This window comes from Ranitomeya variabilis, chromosome 4, assembly GCF_051348905.1.
Source record: "Ranitomeya variabilis isolate aRanVar5 chromosome 4, aRanVar5.hap1, whole genome shotgun sequence".
NCBI classification, from domain to species: Eukaryota; Metazoa; Chordata; class Amphibia; order Anura; family Dendrobatidae; genus Ranitomeya; species Ranitomeya variabilis.
Genome location: NC_135235.1, coordinates 363,826,082 through 363,846,941, shown reverse-complemented (window position 1 = coordinate 363,846,941; position 20,860 = coordinate 363,826,082). Strand labels below are relative to the sequence as shown.

Below are 20,860 nucleotides of genomic sequence, written 5' to 3'. Positions count from 1 at the left end.
CATGTACAGTGGGAAAAAAAAAGTTATTTAGTCAGCCACCAATTGTGCAAGTTCTCCCATTTAAAAACATGAGAGTGGCCTGTAATTGACATGATAGGTAGAACACAACTATGAGAGCCAAAATGAGAAAACAAATCCAGAAAATCACCTTGTCTGATTTGGCAAGATATATTTTGCAAATTATGGTGGAAAATAAGTATTTGGTCATTAACAAAAGTTCTTCTCAATATTTTGTTGTATATCCTTTGTTGGCAGTGACAGAGGTCAAACGTTTTCTGTAAGTCTTCACAAGGTTGGCACACACTGTTGGTGGTATGTTGGCTTATTCCTCCATGCAGATCTCCTCTAGAGCATTGATGTTTTGGGTCTGTCACAGGGAAATATGGACTTTCAACTCCCTTCAAAGGTTTTCAATGGGGTTGAGATCTGGGGACTGGCTAGTCCACTCCAGGACCTTCATATGCTTATGACAAACCAACTCCTTTGTTGCCCAGGCGATCATTATCATGCTGAAAGACCCATCCACATTTCATCGTCAATGCCCTTGCTGATGGAAGGAGGTTTGCACACAAAATCTCATGATACATGGCCCCATTCATTCTTTCATGTACACGTATCAGTCATCCTGGTCCCTTTGCAGAGATCCTGCCCCAAAGCATGATGTTGCCACCAACATGCTTCACAGTAGGTATTATTATTATCATTATTATTATTATTTATTGTTATAGCGCCATTTATTCCATGGCGCTTTACATGTGAGGAGGGGTATACATAATAAAAACAAGTACAATAATCTTAAACAATACAAGTCATAACTGGTACAGGAGGAGTGAGGACCCTGCCCGCGAAGGCTCACAATCTACAAGGGATGGGTGAGAATACAGTAGGTGAGGATAGAGCTCGTCGTGCAGCGGTTTGGTTGATCGGTGGTTACTGCAGGTTGTAGGCTTGTCAAAAGAGGTGGGTCTTCAGGTTCTTTTTGAAGATTTTGATGGTAGGCGAGAGTCTGATGTGTTGTGGTAGAGGGTTCCAGAGTAGGGGTGATATGCGAGAGAAATCTTGTATACGATTGTGGGAAGAGGAGATAAGAGGGGAGTAGAGAAGGAGATCTTGTGAGGATCGGAGGTTGCGTGTAGGTAAGTACCGGGAGACGAGGTCACAGATGTATGGAGGAGACAGGTTGTGGATGGCTTTGTATGTCATGGTTAGGGTTTTGTACTGGAGTCTCTGGGCAATGGGGAGCCAGTGGAGGGATTGACAGAGGGGAGAGGCCGGGGAATAGCAGGAGGACAGGTGGATTAGTCGGGCAGCAGAGTTTAGAATAGGTTGGAGGGGTGCGAGAGTGTTCGAGGGGAGGCTACAGAGCAGGAGGTTGCAGTAGTCAAGGCGAGAGATGATGAGGGCATGGACTAGGGTTTTTGCAGATTCTTGGTATGGTGTGGTATGGTATGGTGGTTTTTGGATGCAACTCAGCATTCTGTCTCCTCCAAACACAATGACTTTTGTTTTTTACCAAACAGTTCTACTTTGGTTTCATCAGACTATATGACATTCTCCCAACACTCTTCTGGATAATACAAACGCTCTCTAGCAAACTTCAGATGGGCCCCAACATGTACTGACTTAAGCAGGGGGACACATCTGGCACTGCAGGATCTGAGTCCCTGGCGGTGTAGTGTATTACTGATGGTAGCATTTGTTTCAGTGGTCCCAGCTCTCTGCAGATCATTGACTAGGTCTCCCCGTGTGGTTCTGGGATTTATACTCACCGTTCTTGTGATCATTTTGTCCCCATGGGATGAGGTCTTGTGTGGAGCCCCAGATCGAGGGAGATTATCAGTGGTCTTTTATGTCTTCTATTTTCATATTATTCATTCCACATTTGATTTCATCACTCCAAGCTGCTTGCCTATTGCAGATTCAGTCTTTCCAGCCTGGTGCAGGGCTACAATTTTGTTTCTGGTGTCCTTCGACAGCTCTTTGGTCTTCACCATAGTAGGTTTGGAGTGTGACTGTTTGTGGTTGTGGACAGGTGTCTTTTATACTGATAACAAGTTCAAACAGGTGCTATTACTACAGGTAATGAGTTGAGGACAGAGGAGCTTCTTAAAGAAAAAGATACAGGACTGTGAGAGCCAGAAATCTTGCATGTTTTAGGTGACCAAATACTTTCCCACCCTAATTGGCAAAATAAATCTTGTTAAATCAGACAATGTGATTTTCTGGATTTGTTTTCTCATTTTGACTGTCATAGTTGTGGTCTACCTATCTATGATGTCAATTACAGGCCTCTCTCATCTTTATAAGTGGGAGAACTTGCAAAACTAGTGGCTGTCTGGCTGACTAAACACTTTTCTCCCTAACATAAATAGTATTAGAAAGAAAGGTCTATATGAAAGGAAATGCAAACCAGTGAGGCAAATCATATGTGGCTCTTTGAGAGATGGTGTTCAGTCATGTAAAGAGCAAGATATAACCTCTTCACGTCATGTCTCCGACATTGATTTATATCAGAGCTTCACCAATGGCTGTTAGCCAGTTAAATCCTGGTGTTAATCACTGAAAGCAGAATTTAACACGTGCCAGCAGGAAGCACATCACAAATCCCACCCATCAGTGCTCTTGTCACGTGGTCAAGAGTGCCGAGGGATTGTTATGGCAGCTAGGGGTCTTCAGAAGACCCGTGTGCATGTCATTGTGAATCTCCTGTGAATGCTGGCTTGTAGCCAGCATTCATTGGAGATCACCATTTTTGCTATATATTACAGTGCAGAATGCCTGCTATGTGTAGCAGAGGCGATCAGGCATTCACAGTTTCAAGTCTTCTAAGAAAACTATTAAATAAAGTAAAAAGTGAAAGAAAAAAGTTTTTAACAATATGAAAACAAAACAAAAAAAAACACAAAAGGTCAAATCACCCCCTTTTGCACCATTGAAAATAAAACAATGAAAAAAATATACATATTCAGTATCACTGAGTTTAGAAATGTCTATCAAGATAAAAAGTAAATTAAGCAGCTTAGAAAAAAAATTAAAACTCCAGAATTTTTGTGGGGTTGACCCAGCATTGTAATAACATGCAAAAAGAGGCAGTATAATTCATGTATACAACAATGATTGTCGTGAACTTTGACATACAGTATGTTAGCTGAGTTTAGACAAAACTAAATGGATTCATGCAGATGATCTGGACATGTGTTTTATGGACACACAAATGAATAACTGCAGTGATGCAAACAAGAGTCTAATTGGCCCCTGTGCAAAATTTGAACCTGGACCTTAACATATATATGTTCGCCAGATGTTTGAGCCCTTGTAGCTTTTAGATCTTATAAAGAGTGACATACTGTATTTGTCCCTTGTAATAATATTCCCCATCCTGGCTTCTTCCTTTTATAATGTCCAACATCCTGGCTAGGGTTGAGCGAAACGGATCGGACAAATTCAAAAATCGCCGACTTTCGGCAAAGCAGGGTTTCATGAAACCCGACCCGATCCTAGTATGGGATCGGCCATGAGGTCGGAGATCTTTGCGCCAAAGTCGCGTTTCATATGACGCATTCAGCGCCATTTCTCAGCCAATGAAGGAGGATGCAGAGTGTGGGCAGCGTGATGACATAGGTCTCGGTCCCCACCATCTTAGAGAAGGGCATGACACTGATTGGCTTGCTTTCTGAGGCATCACAGGGGCTATAAAGGGGCGTGCACGCCGACCACCATCTTACTTCTGCCGATCTTAGCATAGGGAGAGGTTGCTGCAACTTCGTCAGAAGCAGGGACATAGTTAGGGAGGAAAGATTAACCCCCAAACCGCTTGTGCTGTAGCGATTTCCACTGTCCAACACCACCTTTTTTTGCAGGGACAGTGGAGGCTATATCTTTGTGCATTAGCTCTGTAGCTTATTAGGCTGCCTTATAAGGCACCCTGATAGCTGCATTGCGGTTTGCAACGCTGCTGTGCAAACCAACTGCTTTCTTAAAAGCAAAAATCCTGCTGCTCCTTTCTGCACAGTTATCTTGTTTATTTGTCCACACTTTTGTGTGCAGCAGTCCTTTTTATTGCTGCCAATCTTGTCCTGAGATCATTGTAGGGAGATTGAAATTGTACTACAGTCATTGTATTTTTTCATATATCTTCCAGCCACTTGCTGCCACTCACATTGCGTTGTTTTATACACTGGGGCTGAGTTTGGGTTCTGTGTCCCAAAAAAAAAGTGAGATTCAAATTCTCACAAAGTGGATATACCTCAGTCCTCTTAGTTTGTGGTGTTTCAGCCAGCCACTTGCTGCCACTCACATTGCATTGTTTTATACACTGGGCCTGAGTTTGGGTTCAGTCTCCCCCCCCAAAAAAAGTGAGATTGAAATTCTCACAAAGTGGATAGACCTCAGTCCTCTTAGTTTGTGGTGTATCAGCCAGCCACTTGCTGCCACTCACATTGCGTTGTTTTATACACTGGGCCTGAGTTTGGGTTCTATGTCCAAATAAAAAGTGAGATTCAAATTCTTAAAAAGTGGATATACCTCAGTCCTCTTAGTTTGTGGTGTATCAGCCAGCCACTTGCTGCCACTCACATTGCATTGTTTTATACACTGGGGCTGAGTTTGGGTTCAGTCTCCCCCCAAAAAAGTGAGATTCAAATTCTCACAAAGTGGATATACCTCAGTCCTCTTAGTTTGTGGTGTTTCAGCCAGCCACTTGCTGCCACTCACATTGCGTTGTTTTATACACTGGGGCTGAGTTTGGGTTCTGTGTCCCAAAAAAAAAGTGAGATTCAAATTCTCACAAAGTGGATATACCTCAGTCCTCTTAGTTTGTGGTGTTTCAGCCAGCCACTTGCTGCCACTCACATTGCATTGTTTTATACACTGGGCCTGAGTTTGGGTTCAGTCTCCCCCCAAAAAAAAGTGAGATTGAAATTCTCACAAAGTGGATAGACCTCAGTCCTCTTAGTTTGTGGTGTATCAGCCAGCCACTTGCTGCCACTCACATTGCGTTGTTTTATACACTGGGCCTGAGTTTGGGTTCTATGTCCAAATAAAAAGTGAGATTCAAATTCTTAAAAAGTGGATATACCTCAGTCCTCTTAGTTTGTGGTGTATCAGCCAGCCACTTGCTGCCACTCACATTGCATTGTTTTATACACTGGGGCTGAGTTTGGGTTCAGTCTCCCCCCAAAAAAGTGAGATTGAAATTCTCACAAAGTGGAAATACCTCAGTCATCTTAGTTTGTGGTGTATCAGCCAGCCACTTGCTGCCACTCACATTGCGTTGATTTATACACTGGGGCTGAGTTTTGGTGCAGTCACCCCCAAAAAAGGGAGATTTAAATTGCCACTAAGTGGATCTACGTCAGTTCTGTTTGTCGTATATCTGCCAGCCATATTCTGCCACTTACATTGTGTAGTGTAATACACTGGGCCTGAGTTTTGGTGCAGTCTCCCCCCCAAAAAGGGAGATTTAAATTGCCACTAAGTGGATCTACGTCAGTACTGTTTGTAGTATATCTGCCAGCCACGTTCTGCCACTTACATTGTGTAGTGTTATACACTGCGCCTGAGTTTTGGTTCAGTCTCCCCAAAATAAAAACGGAGATTAAAATTCTCAACAAGTTTATATACACCTTCTACCTTGTTTTACAGTACCATATAACGGTTGTTATTTTGGTTAGATTCTCCCAAAAATGAGGAAGTCTGGTGGAAGAGGCCGTGGGCAGTCGTTGCCAGCTGGTACTGATGGTGGTGGTGGCGGTGGAGCATCTGGTGGTAGTGGGAAAAGCAAAATAGCACCTAAGGCGGGAGGTGTTGAGCCAGCGTCATCATCTGGCTACACAAGGCCTCGAAGGCTCCGTTATCTGGGAGTTGGAAAACCACTTTTAAAGCTGGAGCTGCAGGAAAATGTTTTGGCTTTCCTTGCTGACTCAGCCTCTAGCTTTTTCGCCTCCTCTTCCAAAAGTGCCAAATATAAAAGCAGCGAGTCGTCAGTGGATGCTCCCAGTCAGGAACAAGTCGCTTCCTTGTGTCCTTCACCCAAACCAAAAGTGAAGGATGCGGCAGGCGACACTACCGGTTACTACATGGAGCTCTTTACACATACCGTGCCTGGTTTAGAAAGGGAAATTGTTAACAGCCCATTACAAGATGAATCGGACATGGAGTGCACTGATGCACAGCCACAGTTAGATTATTATGCTGTTCCATTGACTCAGATCACTACATTGCCCTCGCAGTGTACTGAGCCAGAATCTGACCCTGATGAGACTATGGTGCCCCGTCCCGAACGCTATAGCACCTTACACGGTGACACAGAGGAAGGTGCACATGACATTGAAGAGGAGGTGATAGATGACCCAGTTGTTGACCCAGATTGGCAGCCATTGGGGAAGATGGTGCCGTTGCCAGTAGCTCAGAAGCGGAGGAGGATGATCTGCAGCAGCCATCTACATCGCAACAGCTTTCATCTGGCAGGCCCGTATCTGGCCAAAAACATTTGTCAAAAACAAAAACAGTTTTAGGACAGCGTGGCCATCCGGTGAAAGTAGCACAGCGTGCAATGCCTGAAAAGGCATTCCATAGTAGGACGAGTGGAGTGTGGCAATTTTTTAACCAAGATCCGAATGATCAGTACAAAGTTATCTGTAAGAAATGCCAAAGACCTTTAGCAGAGGGAAGAATCTCCAAAATCTAAATACAACGTGCATGCTTAGACATTTAACCAGCATGCACTTGCAAGCCTGGACTAACTACCAAACGTCCCGTACCATTGGTGCACCTGCTCAGAATGAAGGTAGTCAGCAATGCTACATTGCTTCCCTCACTGTAAGACCACTGGTTAGGACACCACCAGCAGCAAATGTGGAGGTATCGTCACAAGGCCAAAGCAGTCAAGGAATCACAAGGTTTTTGGTAGGAAACACTGTATGTAGGCCAACATCAAGAATACCATCACCAACCCTCTCTCAATCCGCCATGTCAACCACCACCGCTAGTTCCACCATATGCAGCTCTCCAGTCCAGCTCACCCTACAAGAGACTCTCGTTAGGAAAAGAAAGTACTCACCCTCTCATCCGCGTACACAGGGCAGGCAGTTGGATGGCAGACATGGAGTTGTCTGGTGTGCAGTGATCGAAGCTACAAGACCTCTGTCAAGTACTTCAGTGTTTTGAGGAATGCCCACGGCTGGTAAGTGCAGACAATGCCATCATAAGCATGAGCATTCCACTAATGCGTCTGCTGATGCAAAGTTTGACGCACATTAAGGAGCAGGCGTCTGCAGCCGAAGAGGAGGGAAGCCTTGATGACAGTCAGCCATTGTCAGCTCAGGGAACTTTCCTGGACGAGGTGGTGGATGAAGAGGAGGAGGAGGAGGATGATGAGGCTGAATATTTATGGGAGGAGGATGCTTCTCATGGGGCAAAAGAAACTGGTGGAGTTGAAGGTCAGGTACAGGGTTTTTGCAGGACACAAGTGATGTTGATTTGCAAGAAAGTGCTCCTCAACCCAGCACAAGCAGTGAATTGACACCTGGAACATTGGCCCACATGGCTGAGTATGCCTTGCATATCCTAGAAAGGGACCCCCGCATTATCAAAATGATGACCAATGACGATTACTGGTTGGCCTGCCTCCTGGATCCACGATATAAAGAAAAATTACAAAATATCATGCCACATGAGAGCCTTGAGCAAATATTGGCTACCAAACAAGCAACTCTTGTATACCGTTTGGTTCAGACATTCCCAGCACACAGCGGTGGTGATGGTTCTCACACGAGCCATAGGGGGCAACATGGCAAAGGTGTTAGAGGTGCACCAATCCGAAGTTGCGTTGGATAGAGGGGTTTTATGACCAGGTTGTGGAGTGATTTCGCAACGACTGCTGACACGACAGGTACTGCTGCATCGATTCAAAGAGACAGGAGACAGCATTTTTCCAGTATGGTTATGAACTACTTTTCTGCCCTTATCGATGTTCTCACTCCCAGGTCATTCCCCTTTGATTATTGGGCATCTAAAATAGACACCTGGCCTGAATTGGCAGAATATGCATTACAGGAGCTTGCATACCCTGCTGCTAGTGTGCTATCAGAAAGAGTATTCAGTGCTGCTGGTTCAATACTGACAAAAAAAAGGACACGTCTGGCTACCCGAAATGTTGATGATCTAACCTTCATTAAAATGAACCAATCATGGATTTCTAATTATTTTGCCCCACCTTTCCCTGCTGACACGTAGCTTGCCTGAAAAATGTCTTGCTTTTGGCCTCCACTTACTGACTTCTCAATTCATCCATTTGCAGCTGCTGAATGTCCACCATAGGCCATTTTTATACCTCCCTAAATGGGCTGACTCCCCCCACAGGGCCGTGGTCACCACCTAGTGCAAGCACCCATGCGAGTGCCGTTTGCCTGGACAGGTGGGTGTGCCCACTCTTGGGCGACGGCACTGGCACAGGGTCCCTCATAGTACAATGAAGTGTCTCTGATGGTGGTGGTGCACAACCAACGTCAGACACACCGTCGTAATATGAGGGGCCCTGTGCCAGTACCACAGCCCACGAGAGAGTGTTCCCCCCAGCTTAAACAGTGCTCTACCACTTGCAATAGTTACCTCTCCCTGCTCCACCACTGTGTAGTCAGTGCTGTTAAATCCTTCAATGGCACTGCCAATACAAATTTGTTGAAATGATAGATGATAGTTTAAACATACAGGGGCCTAGGCCTTTTTTTAGACCAGTTAATACTTTGCGCCTACTACCACTGTCTGCTACTCAGCAGAGGAGCCCACCCCTGTACCTAGCTATGCCACCTGGTTATTTCTAAATAAAATTTTGGCAGACATTTAGCCTACTTTATTATCTGGGCCTACTCACTGTGCCAGCCTCTCATTACAGTTGTCCTCCCCTGAACAAAGCAATGCCACCAGTTTTGTCCTGTTACCAATTTTGAATTGCATTTAGCCTACTTACTTATTTGGGCCTACACACTATGTCAGCCTCTTATTACAGTTGTCCTCCGCTGAACAAAGCAATGCCGCCTGGTTAGTCCTGTTACCAATTTTGAATTGCATTTAGCCTACTTACTTATTTGGGCCTACACACTGTATTAGCCACTCCTTACAATTGTCCTCCGCTGAACAAAGCAACGCCGCCAGTTTAGTCCTGTTACCAATTTTGAACTGCTTTTAGCCTACTTGCTTATTTGGGCTCACTAACTGTGTCAGCCACTCCTCACAATTGTCCTCCGCTGAACAAAGCAACGCGGCCAGTTTAGTCCTATTACCAATTTTGGACTGCTTTTAGCCTGCTTGCTTATTTGGGCCTACTCACTGTATCAGCCATTCCTTACAATTGTCCTCCGCTGAACAAAGCAACGCCGCCAGTTTAGTCCTGTTACCAATTTTGAACTGCTTTTAGCCTACTTACTTATTTGGGCCTACTCACTGTGTCAGCCTCTCATTACAGTTGTCCTCCCCTGAACAAAGCAATGCCGCCAGTTTTGTCCTGTTACCAATTTTGAATTGCATTTAGCCTACTTACTTATTTGGGCCTACTCACTGTGTCAGCCTCTCATTACAGTTGTCCTCCGATGAACAAAGCAATGCCGCCTGGTTAGTCCTGTTACCAATTTTGAATTGCATTTAGTCTACTTACTTATTTGGGCCTACTCACTGTGTCAGCCACTCCTTAGAATTGTCCTCCGCTGAACAAAGCAACGCCGCCAGTTTAGTCCTATTACCAATTTTGAACTGCTTTTAGCCTTCTTTCTTATTTGGGCCTACTAACTGTGTCAGCCACTCCTTACAATTGTCCTCCGCTGAACAAAGCAACGCTGCCAGTTTAGTCCTATTACCAATTTTGAACTGCATTAAGCCTACTTACTTATTTGGGCCTACTCACTGTGTCAGCCACTCCTTACAATTGTCCTCCGCTGAACAAAGCAACGCTGCCAGTTTAGTCCTGTTACCAATTTTGAACTGCTTTTAGCCTACTTGCTTATTTGGGCCTACTCACTGTGTCAGCCACTCCTTACAATTGTCCTCCGCAGAACAAATCAACGCTGCCAGTTTAGTCCTGTTACCACATTTGAACTGCATTTAGCCCACTTTATTATTTGGGCCTATATCTGTGTTTCCTCCTCATCCTGCCCATTGCCCAGCCACTGCTAGATGAGTCTGCTGGTACATTGACCCAGACCACTACATTCCCCTTGCACTCTACACAGCTAGAATCTGACCCTGCTGAAAGTCAGGTTCCCCTTCCCGCATACTATACCACCTTACACAGGGACAAAGAGGAAGGTGCAGATGAAAGTGCAGGTTCCTTCATCAGGTGGGGGGGCATACTCGTTGGCGACGTCACTGGCACAGGGCCCCTCATAGTACACAAAAGTGTCTCTGCCGGTGGGAGGCACCACCCGCTGTCAAACACACCGCCGTATTATGAGGGGCCCTGTGCCAGTGCCAATGCCAACGAGTGGGCCCCCACTGCTTGCTCAGGATCACAGCACTTCCAAAGTTGAAATACTTACCTCTCCCTGCTCCACCGCCGTGACGTATTCCGCGTTTCCTGGGCCCACGAAAATCTTGAACCAGCCCTACCCCCACACAACTTTAGCCAAATGACCCCAAGTTTTCAATGCTTAACTATTATTATAAAGTAAATTAAGATTGACAAGCTTAAGTAATAAGAATTGATGTTTTTGGCATTAAAATGGGCACTGTAGGTGTTTTCCTGTCCTCCTCTCTCTGCCGACTTTGATTCCCCATTGACTTGCATTGGGTTTCATGTTTCAGTCGGCCCCCGACTTTACGCAATAATCAGTCGATTTCACCCGACCCACTTTTGACAAAGTCGGGTTTCGCAAAACCCGACTCGATCCTAAAAAAGTAAAAGTCGCTCAACTCTAATCCTGGCCCCTTCCTGGAAACATTTTTTGGATGCACATCAAGTTCAAAGGCAATGGCATAAAGTGGCCCCCTTCTTGTAAGGGCTCTACTGTGATCGCACCCTTGAGGCTTTGATCTTTACACCCCTGGTTAACTGACAATATAACAAGAAAAAAAGGAAGAAGGATGAAAATAAGATGATGAGAATGATGATGTCAACAATGACAGTGGCCACTCGGTCCTTTATTATGCGGCTTGCCTACCATAAAGATTATTTTGAGGAGAATGACAGCTTGAATCTTGCTCTTATTGATGGTCTGGTAAGTTTGCTTCTCCCACAAAAACTTGTGTTGTCACTACATTTGATTATAGAGAGCTGTAGACCTAGGAGGTTCACTACTAATTTTACTACCAAAGAGCCTGCACACTCCATTACATTGGTCATCAGGCAATTTTGGAACTGAGAAGCTTGCACATAGGACTTGCCATTGTCCTGACCACCGCCAAAGAAATCAGATGCTGTTGTCTCTCTCTCTCGCACTAAGGGCATGTGAGTCTTCTCTGCCTAATGCAGTATTATGCTTTGTGTAAAATTGCAGCTGGTATTTTTTGGGTGACACACAAATCGAATTACAAATTATTCCAACTAGCCTGGTGCTGAACTGTGAGCTCTGACGTCCTAACTAATCAGAATCACCTTGAAGTGGCTGCTCAATTTCCTGCCTCAGCTTTCATACAGACTCTGATATTTCCTATAATTCAACATAAAATTTTGAAAAAGTTTTGCATTGAATTGATTCACTACTCTCTACCTTCAAAATGTTTCAATGACCTATCAGTTTCTTTATAGCGACATTAACAGGTAAAATGTTACAGACATTCAGTAAATACATAAAAATGTGGCATATGTAATTCCCTTTTATCTAATTAAAATGATCATTGCATTTGCAAATATTTTAAAAATTAACAGAAGATTCATTAATTTCCAATATAAAAATACACCCATAGAGGTGATGTTTAAAAGACACACAAAACTGAGAAATAAATGCAACCAATCAATATGTCTTCATAAACAGTCTAGTAAATAAGGAAAATCCGACCAATATGTGAAGTCAAATAAATAATAAGAAATTGATGATAACTTGGTGCTTAAATTATTAGTAAAAATCTGCAGATATCACACTAGATAAAAACAGTGGTTACCATAGTGACAAGGTGCCGCAGATACTATGGAAACTGAGGAGTTACAGTATATAAGGGATATGGGCTAAAGGAAATGCTGCAGTCAACCTCAGAGGATGTGTTCTATAAAATGTACAGATGCATCGCACAAAATTAGAATATCAACAAAAAGTTAATTTATTTCAGTTCGTCAGTACAAAAAGTGAAACTCATATATTATATATAGTCATTACAAACAGAGTGATCTACTTCAAGTTTTTATTTCTGTTAATGTTGATGATTAAGGCTTACAGCCAATGAAAACCCAAAAGTCATTATCTCAGTAAATTAGAATACTTTATAACACCAGCTTGAAAAAATGATTTTAAAATCTGAAATGTTGGCCTGCTGACATGTATGTTCAGTAAATGTCCGCAATATTTGGTCAGGGCTACTTTTGCATCAATTATTGCATCAATGTGGCGTGGCATGGAGGCGATCAGCCTGTGGCACTGCTGAGGTGTTATGAAAGCCCATATTGCTTTGATATCAGCCTTCAGCTCGTCTGCATTGTTGAGTCTGGTGTCTCTCATCTTCCTCTTGACAATACCCCATAGATTCTCTATGGGGTTGAGGTCAGCTTTTATGCTCACCCACTGATTACAAGCAAACAGGTCACAGGAGAGGATGCTACTATTTGTAGCCATTCAAACCCATTTGTGTCAACTTCTGAGCATGTTATCAGGCCAAAATCACCAGGGTATGTGAACTTTTGATCATGGTCATTTGGATGTTTTGGGTTGTGATTATGATTTAGGGCTCTTTTCCATTTGCGAGAAACACGTCTGTGTCTCGCATGTGAAAACCAAGCTCTGGTGCCGGCACTCCAGAGCGGAGCATGCCAGCGGCAGAGCTTGGTTTTCACATGCGAGAAACGGACGTGTTTCTCACAAATGGAAAAGAGCCCTTAAAAAGAGAAACCACAGTAGTTTGACAATAAATGGCTTCACCCAACCACTAACCATGAGTGGAGAAAAAGTTTTGGTGTTATTATTCATATTCTCCGAAAAAAGGCAAGAAAGCAAAAATTCTACCGGGGTATGTTAACTTTTGAGCACTACTGTATGGGAGGCAGCTCAACATAGAGAACTTCCAGTAGATCTAATGCAAAGTTCTAAAAAAAAGTATAATACATGCATTTATTTATATGCAATCTAGGCCAACCAACAGGATAAAAATAGAGTGAGAAACAATGAAAATATTGTATTATTGTTATTATTATTTATTTATATAGCACCATTGATTCAATGGTGCTGTACATGAGAAGGGGTTACATATAAATTACAGATAACACTTACAGTAAGCAAACTAACAATGACAGACTGGTAACAGAGGGGAGAGGACCCTGCCCTTGTGGGCTTACATTCTACAGGATAATTAAAAGGCATTGGTCCATTGGAGCCACCAGAGCTCTGGATAAGGAGCCGGTATGTGTGCGAAAAACTGAAAGAGCCTAGTAGTGAAACAGTACTTGCACTAAAGGAGTGATACATTTAGTTTAAAAATCCACTGGATAGTTTTGGATTAATCAATATTTATGTTGATATGTAAATTACATGGCTTATAGACTCATGAGATTAGTTGGAGCTCTGTTCCTCCCACAGATTTGTCAGTGACTGTATCTCAGTACTGTGAATCAAATCAGTTAGGAACACATATAGGTATCCAAAATAAACCAGTCCACAATACATCACACTTCCAATCAAACTATAATCCCAACACATAACGGAAACAAAAAAGTGTTTAAATAATTAAAACAATGTTTTCTTTATTGGAAAATATTAATATCAATTATGAGATATAAAATAAGAAGTGTCAGCAAGTGTCACATCACCGGGGTACATGAAATTCCCCAGTTGGTACATAAAGATGCACACAAAATACAAAATTGATAAGCTCTGATGGCATTGAAATAAATATATGTGGAAGATGAGTATATTTTCTTGTCAATATAGTATATCACAAATATCACATCTCACCCCACTGAAACAGGAGAAAATAGTAGTCACAGCCATAAATTACTACATACACAGTACTCAGTATCAAGAGAAAAATCCTAAATGGTGCAGAGGCACCACAGCAATCACATTAACAGCCAATCATAATTCTAATAATATATTACATTGAATGTAAATCACCCTACCATCAAATCGATACATAATTGATCAAGCCATATAATGCATGGTGATGACGTACGGCAAACCTCAACGTGTGTTTCACCTTGGCTTCTTCAGGGGGTTGTCATTGTTTTAATTATTTATACGCTTTTTTGCTTCCGATCTGTTTTAAGATTATAGGAGCAGATTTAGCAGCAAAAAATGTCAAAGGAAGTGTTGTCCATACACCTCTGAGCACCACATTTACAGTGAGTATGGAAAGTATTCAGACCTCTAATTTTTTCACTCTTAGTTTCATTGCAGCAATTAGGTAAATTCAAAAAAGTTTTTTTATACACTCTGCACCCCCATCTTATCTGAAAAACAGCAGAAATGTAGTAGTTTTTGCAAATTTCTAAAAAAAAACTGAAATATCACTTGGTCATAAGTATTCAGACCCTTTGCTCAGTACTGAGTAGAAGCACCCTTTTGAGCTAGTAAAGCCATGAGTCTTCTTGGAAATGATGTGACAATTTTTTCACACATGGATTTGGGGATCCTCTGCCATTCTTCCTTGCAGATCCTCTCCAGTTCCGTCAGGTTGAATGGTGAACGTTGGTGGGCAGCCATTTTCAGGTCTCTCCAGAGATGCTCAGTTGGGTTTAGGTCATGCTCTGACTGGGCCAGTCAAGAATGGTCACAGAGTTGTTCTGAAGCCACTCCTTTGTTATTTTAGCTGTGTGCTTAGTCATTGTCTTATTGGAAGGTGAACTTTCAGCCAAGTCTGAGATCCAGAGCACTTTGGAAGAGGTTTTCATTCAGGATATCTCTGTACTTGGCCACATTCATGTTTCCTTCAGTGACAACCAGTTGTCCTGTTCTTGCAGCTGAAAAACACCCCCATAGCATGATGCTGCCACCACCATGTTTCACTGTTGGAATTGTATTGGGTAGGCGATAAGAAGTGCCTGGTTTTCTCCACACATACCGCTTAGAATTGTCACCAAAAAGGTCTACCTTTGTCTCATCAGACCAGAGAATCTTATTTCTCATAGTCTGGGAGTCCTTTGTGTGTTTTTTAGCAAACTCTATGTGGGCTTTCATATATCTTGCACTGAGGAGAGGCTTCCATTTGGTCACTTTGCCATAAAGGCCTGACTAGTGGAGGGCTGCAGTTATAAATGAAAATGTGGAACATTCTACCATCTCCCTACTGCATCTCTGGAACTCAGCCACAGTGATCTTGGGGTTCTTCTCTACCTCTCTCACTAAGGCTCTTCTCCTACGATTGCTCAGTTTGGCTGGATGAGCAGGTCAAGGAAGACTTCTGGTGATCCCAAACTTCTTACATTTAAGGATAATGGAGGCCATCGTGCTTTTAGGAACCTTGAGAACTGCAGAAATTCTGTTGTAACCTTGGCCAGATCTGGGCCTTGTCACAATTCTGTCTCTGAGCTCATTGGCCAGTTCCTTTGACCTCATGATTCTCATTTGGTCTGACATGCACTGTGAGATCTTATATAGACAGGTGTATGCCTTTACAAATCAAGTCCTATCAGTTTAATTAAACACAGCTGGACTCCAGTGAAGGAATAGAACCATCTCCAGGAGTATCACAAGGAAATGGACATCATGTGACTTAAATATGAGTGTATGAGCAAAGGGTCTGAATACTTATGACCATGTGATATTTCAGTTTTTCTTTTTGATTAAATTTTCACAAATTACTACATTTCTCTTTGTTTAGTCAAGATGGGGTGCAGAGTGTACATTAATGAGAACAAAATAACTTTTTTGAATTTACCAAATGGCTGCAATGAAACAAAGAGTGAAAAATATAAAGGGGCCTGAATGCTTTCCGTACCCACTGTACATATGAACATGAAGATTGTTTTTCCAAAACAAAAGGTATGGCTTCTTTTAAGGATCAGCAGCTGCTGATGGCTGTAATACTGAACAAATGCCTGTTTGCCAGGTCTTGAAGTCAGGAGACCAGTTGGTGGACACAGTGCCAAGTGCAATATCAAAAGCATCTGCAATGTGGAGTGTGAGTATCCTTTATTCTCCCCACAATGGAAGCATAAAAAATATTTTTTAAAGTGTTGAGCAACCTCTTTAACACCTTAAGGACTATCTCTTTATATGGTAATAACTCTGGAATATTTCAACAAATCCCAGTGATTCTGAGTTTGTTATTGTGACATATTGCACTTCATGACAGTGGTAAATTTTGGTCTATACAATTTGCATTTATTTATGAAAATATCTTAAATTTTACAAACAATTTGAAATTTAGCAAATAGAAACTATACATTTTTATGGCCTTAAATCAAATAGCAATATCAGACAAAATAGTTATCAAATACAAATTCCCCATATGTTTACTTTACATACTTACTGAACCATCATTTTTTTGTAGAGGAAGTTAGAAGGGTTAACAAGTTATCAGCAATTTGTAATTTTCCAAAAAATGTACAAAACTTATTTTTAGGGACTGCAGCACCTTAACGTGACTTTGATGGCCCTTTGTAAAAGAAAATACCAAAAAATTACACCATTTTAAAAACAGAACCCCTAAAAGTGCTAAAAACTACATTTAAAAAGTGTTTTAATCCTTTAGGTGCATCATAGGATTTAACGCAATGATGAAGGAAAGAATGAAAATTTACTTTTTTTCCCCAAAAAAAGTTGCTTTAGACCGATTTTTTCATTTTCTCAAGGGTAAGAGGAAAAAATGTACCATACAGTGTGCTGGGTAATTTCTCCCAAGTACATTGATAGACATTATGTGGTGTAAAACCACTGTGTGGGCACACGGCAGGGCTTGTAAAGTAAAGAGCAACAGTTGACTTTTGGAGAGCAAAATTGTCTGGAATAGATAGCAGACAACATGTTGCATCTGAGAAAAGTGCTTAAACAATCGAAACCCCCCCCCCCACAAGTGACTTGATTTTGGAAACTTCACCCCTCAAATAATTTATCTAGACATTTGGTAAGCATCTCTTAAACTCACAGGTGCTTCATGTAAATTTAAACAAACACAAGGCAGACAGATAGGGGGGAGTTTAACTTAACAACTGTCTCTGCTGCAAAACACCACACAGAAAAGGGTAGGCACCAGGACCACAAACTCCACAAAACCAGCAGATTCACCGCTGCAACCAGAGAGCTCTTTACTCCAGGCTTGGTCAGCATAGATTACTCTACATCATTACTCTACTCATCAGTCAACTGATGTGTCAGGTGACTATTTAAAGGATGGTGGGAGTGGTCAAAACTCACATTAGCTGACCAGCAACAGAGCAGTTGCCAGCAAGGAAGCTGACATTTAACCATTGCTATCCTCAAAGGCAAAAAAAACACCTTTAAATTATAGCGGAACCAGAGCTGCCACAAATCTAAAAATGAATCGTAACAATTTGTTATGCAATTTCCCCTCAGTACAAGGATATCCCATATGTGGTCAGGAATTCTTGTTTGAGCATAGGGCAGGGCTTGGAAGGGAAGGAGCACTATTTAATTTTTAGAGACCAAGATAGTCTGGAACTGATTGCTAATGTCATGTTGCATTTGGAGAGCCACTGAGGTGCAAAAACAGCAGATACTCATAAAAAGTGACCCTATTTTGGATATTACTCCACTCAAAAAAATTATCTAGCAGTGTGGTGAGCACATTGAATGCATTGGTGCTTCACAGAATTGCATAATACTGAGCAGCGAAAATGAAATGTTACCGGTATCCCCCGCATTGAAGTTGGCTCCGGCGGTGAGCACACCTCAAAGCTGCGACATGTCAGCTGTTTTTAACAGCTGACATGCACCCGCAATAGGCACCCATGCCTACTAAGTACATAAGTAAGTCAAACTCTGACAGCGGGTATTTAACCCCTTTACCCCCAAGGGTGGTTTGCACGTTAATGACCGGGCCAATTTTTACAATTCTGACCACTGTCCCTTTATGAGGTTATAACTCTGGAACGCTTCAACGGATCTTGGCAATTCTGACATTGTTTTCTCGTGACATATTGAACTTCATGGTAGTGGTAAAATTTTTTCAATATAACTTGCGTTTATTTGTGAAAAAAATGGAAATTTGGCGAAAATTTTGAAAATTTCGCAATTTTACAATTTTGAATTTTTATGCCCTTAAATCACAGAGATATGTCACACAAAATACTTAATAGGTAACATTTCCCACATGTCTACTTTACATCAGCACAATTTAGGAACCAAAATTTTTTTTTGTTAGGGAGATATAAGGGTTAAAAGTTGACCAGCAATTTCTCATTTTTACAACATCATTTTTTTTAGGGACCACGTCTCATTTGAAGTCATTTTGAGGTGTCTATATGATAGAAAATACCCATGTCACACCAATCTAAAAACTGCACCCCTCAAGGTGCTCAAAACCACTTTCAAGAAATTTATTAACCCTTCAGGTGTTTCACAGGAATTTTTGGAATGTTTAAATAAAAATTAACATTTAAATTTTTTTTACACAAAATTTATTTCAGCTCCAATGTGTTTTATTTTACCAAGGGTAACAGGAGAAAATGGACCGCAAACGTTGTTGTACAATTTGTCCTGAGTACGACGATACCCCATATGTGGGGGTAAACCACTGTTTGTGCGCACCGCAGAGCTCGGAAGGGAAGGAGTACAATTTGACTTTTCAATGCAAAACTGACTGGAATTGTGATGGAATGCCATGTTTCGTTTGGAGAGCCCCTGATGTGCCTAAACATTGAAACCCCCCACAAGTGACACCATTTTGGAAAGCAGACCCCTTAAGGAACTTATCTAGATGTGTGGTGAGCACTTTGACCCAACAAGTGCTTCACACAAGTTTAAAATGCAGAGCCGTAAAAATAAAAAATCATATTTTTTCACAAAAATTATATTTTCGCCCCCAATTTTTTATTTTCCCAAGGGTAAAAGAAGAAATTAGACCACAAAAGTTGTTGTGCAATTTGTCCTGAGTACGCCGATACCCCATATGTGGGGGTAAACGACTGGGCGCATGGCAGAGCTCGGAAGTGAAGAAGCGCTATTTGACTTTTCAATGCAAAATTGACTGGAATTAAGATGGGACGCCATGTCGCGTTTGGAGAGCCCCTGATGTGCCTAAACATTAACCCCCCCACAAGTGAGACCATTTTGGAAAGTAGACCCCCTAAGGAACTTATCTAGATGTGTTTTGAGAGCTTTGATCCCTCAAGTGTTTCACTACAAGTTATAATGCAGGGCCGTGAAAATAAAAATTCTTTTTTTTTTCACAAAAATGATTTTTTAGCCCCCAGTTTTGTATTTTCACAAGGGTAACAGGATAAATTGGACCCCAAAAGTTGTTGTCCAATTTGTCCTGAGTATGCTGATACCCCATATGTGGGAGGGAACCACTGTTAGGGTGCTTGGCAGAGCTGAGAAGGGAAGAAGCGCCATTTGGAATGCAGACTTAGATAGATTGGTCGGCAGGCATCACGTTGCATTTGCAGAGCCCCTGATGTACCCAAACAGTAGAAACCCCCAAAAGTGACCCCATGTTGGAAACTAGACCTGCCAAGTAACTTATCTAGATGTGTTGTGAGAACTTTGAACCCCCAGGTGTTTCACTACAGTTTACAACGCAGAGCCGTGAAAATAAGCAATCTTTTTTTTCCCACAAAAATGATTTTTAGCCCCCCAAATTTATATTTTCCCAAGGGTAACAAGAGAACTTGGACCCCAAAAGTTGTTGTCCAATTTGTCCCGAGTACGCTGATGCCCCATATGTTGGGGTAAACCCCTGTTTGGGCGCAGGGACAGCTCGGAAAGGAAGGAGCACTGTTTTACTTTTTCAATGCAGAATTGGCTGGAATTGAGATCGGACGCCATGGTGCATTTGGAGAGCCCCTGATGTGCCTAAACAGTGGAAACTCCCCAATTCTAACTGAAACCTTAATCAAAACACACCCCTAACCCTAATCCCAACGGTAATCCTAACCACACCCCTAAACTGACACACCCCTAACTCTAATCCCAACCCTAATCCCAACCGTAAATGTAATCCAAACCCTAACCCTAACTTAAGCCCCAACCCTAACCCTAACTTTAGCTCCAACCCTAGCCCCAAACCTAACCCCAGCCCTAGCCCTAACCCTAACCCTAGCCCTAACCCTAACCCTAATGGGAAAATGGAAATAAATACATTTTTTTAATTTTATTATTTTTCCCTAACTAAGGGGGTGATGAAGGGGGTTTTGATTTACTTTTATAGCATTTTTTATAGTGGATTTTTATGATTGGCAACCGTCACACACTAAAAGAAGCTTTTTATAGCAAAAAAGTTTTTGCATCTCCACATTTTGAGACCTATAATTTTTCCATATTTTGGTCCACAGAGTCATGTGAGGTCTTATTTTTTGCGGGACAAGTTTTCGTTTTTATTGGTAACATTTTCGGACACGTGACATTTTTGATCGCTTTTTATTCCGATTTTTGTGAGACAGAATGACCAAAAACCAGCTATTCATGAATTTCTTTTGGTGGAGGCGTTTATACCGTTCCACGTTTGGTAAAATTGATAAAGCAGTTTTATTCTACGGGTCAGTACGATTACAGTGATACCTCAATTATATCATTTTTTTATGTTTTGGCGCTTTTATACGATAAAAACT

General features: G+C 42.0%; 1 protein-coding gene across 1 annotated transcript in view; it reads right to left on the bottom strand.

Moving 5' to 3' along the window:
• Window positions 1–20,860, bottom strand: part of LOC143764772 (carbonic anhydrase-related protein 10-like) — a 2,293,337-nt gene that overhangs the window by 959,402 nt on the left and 1,313,075 nt on the right. The window lies entirely within an intron of this gene.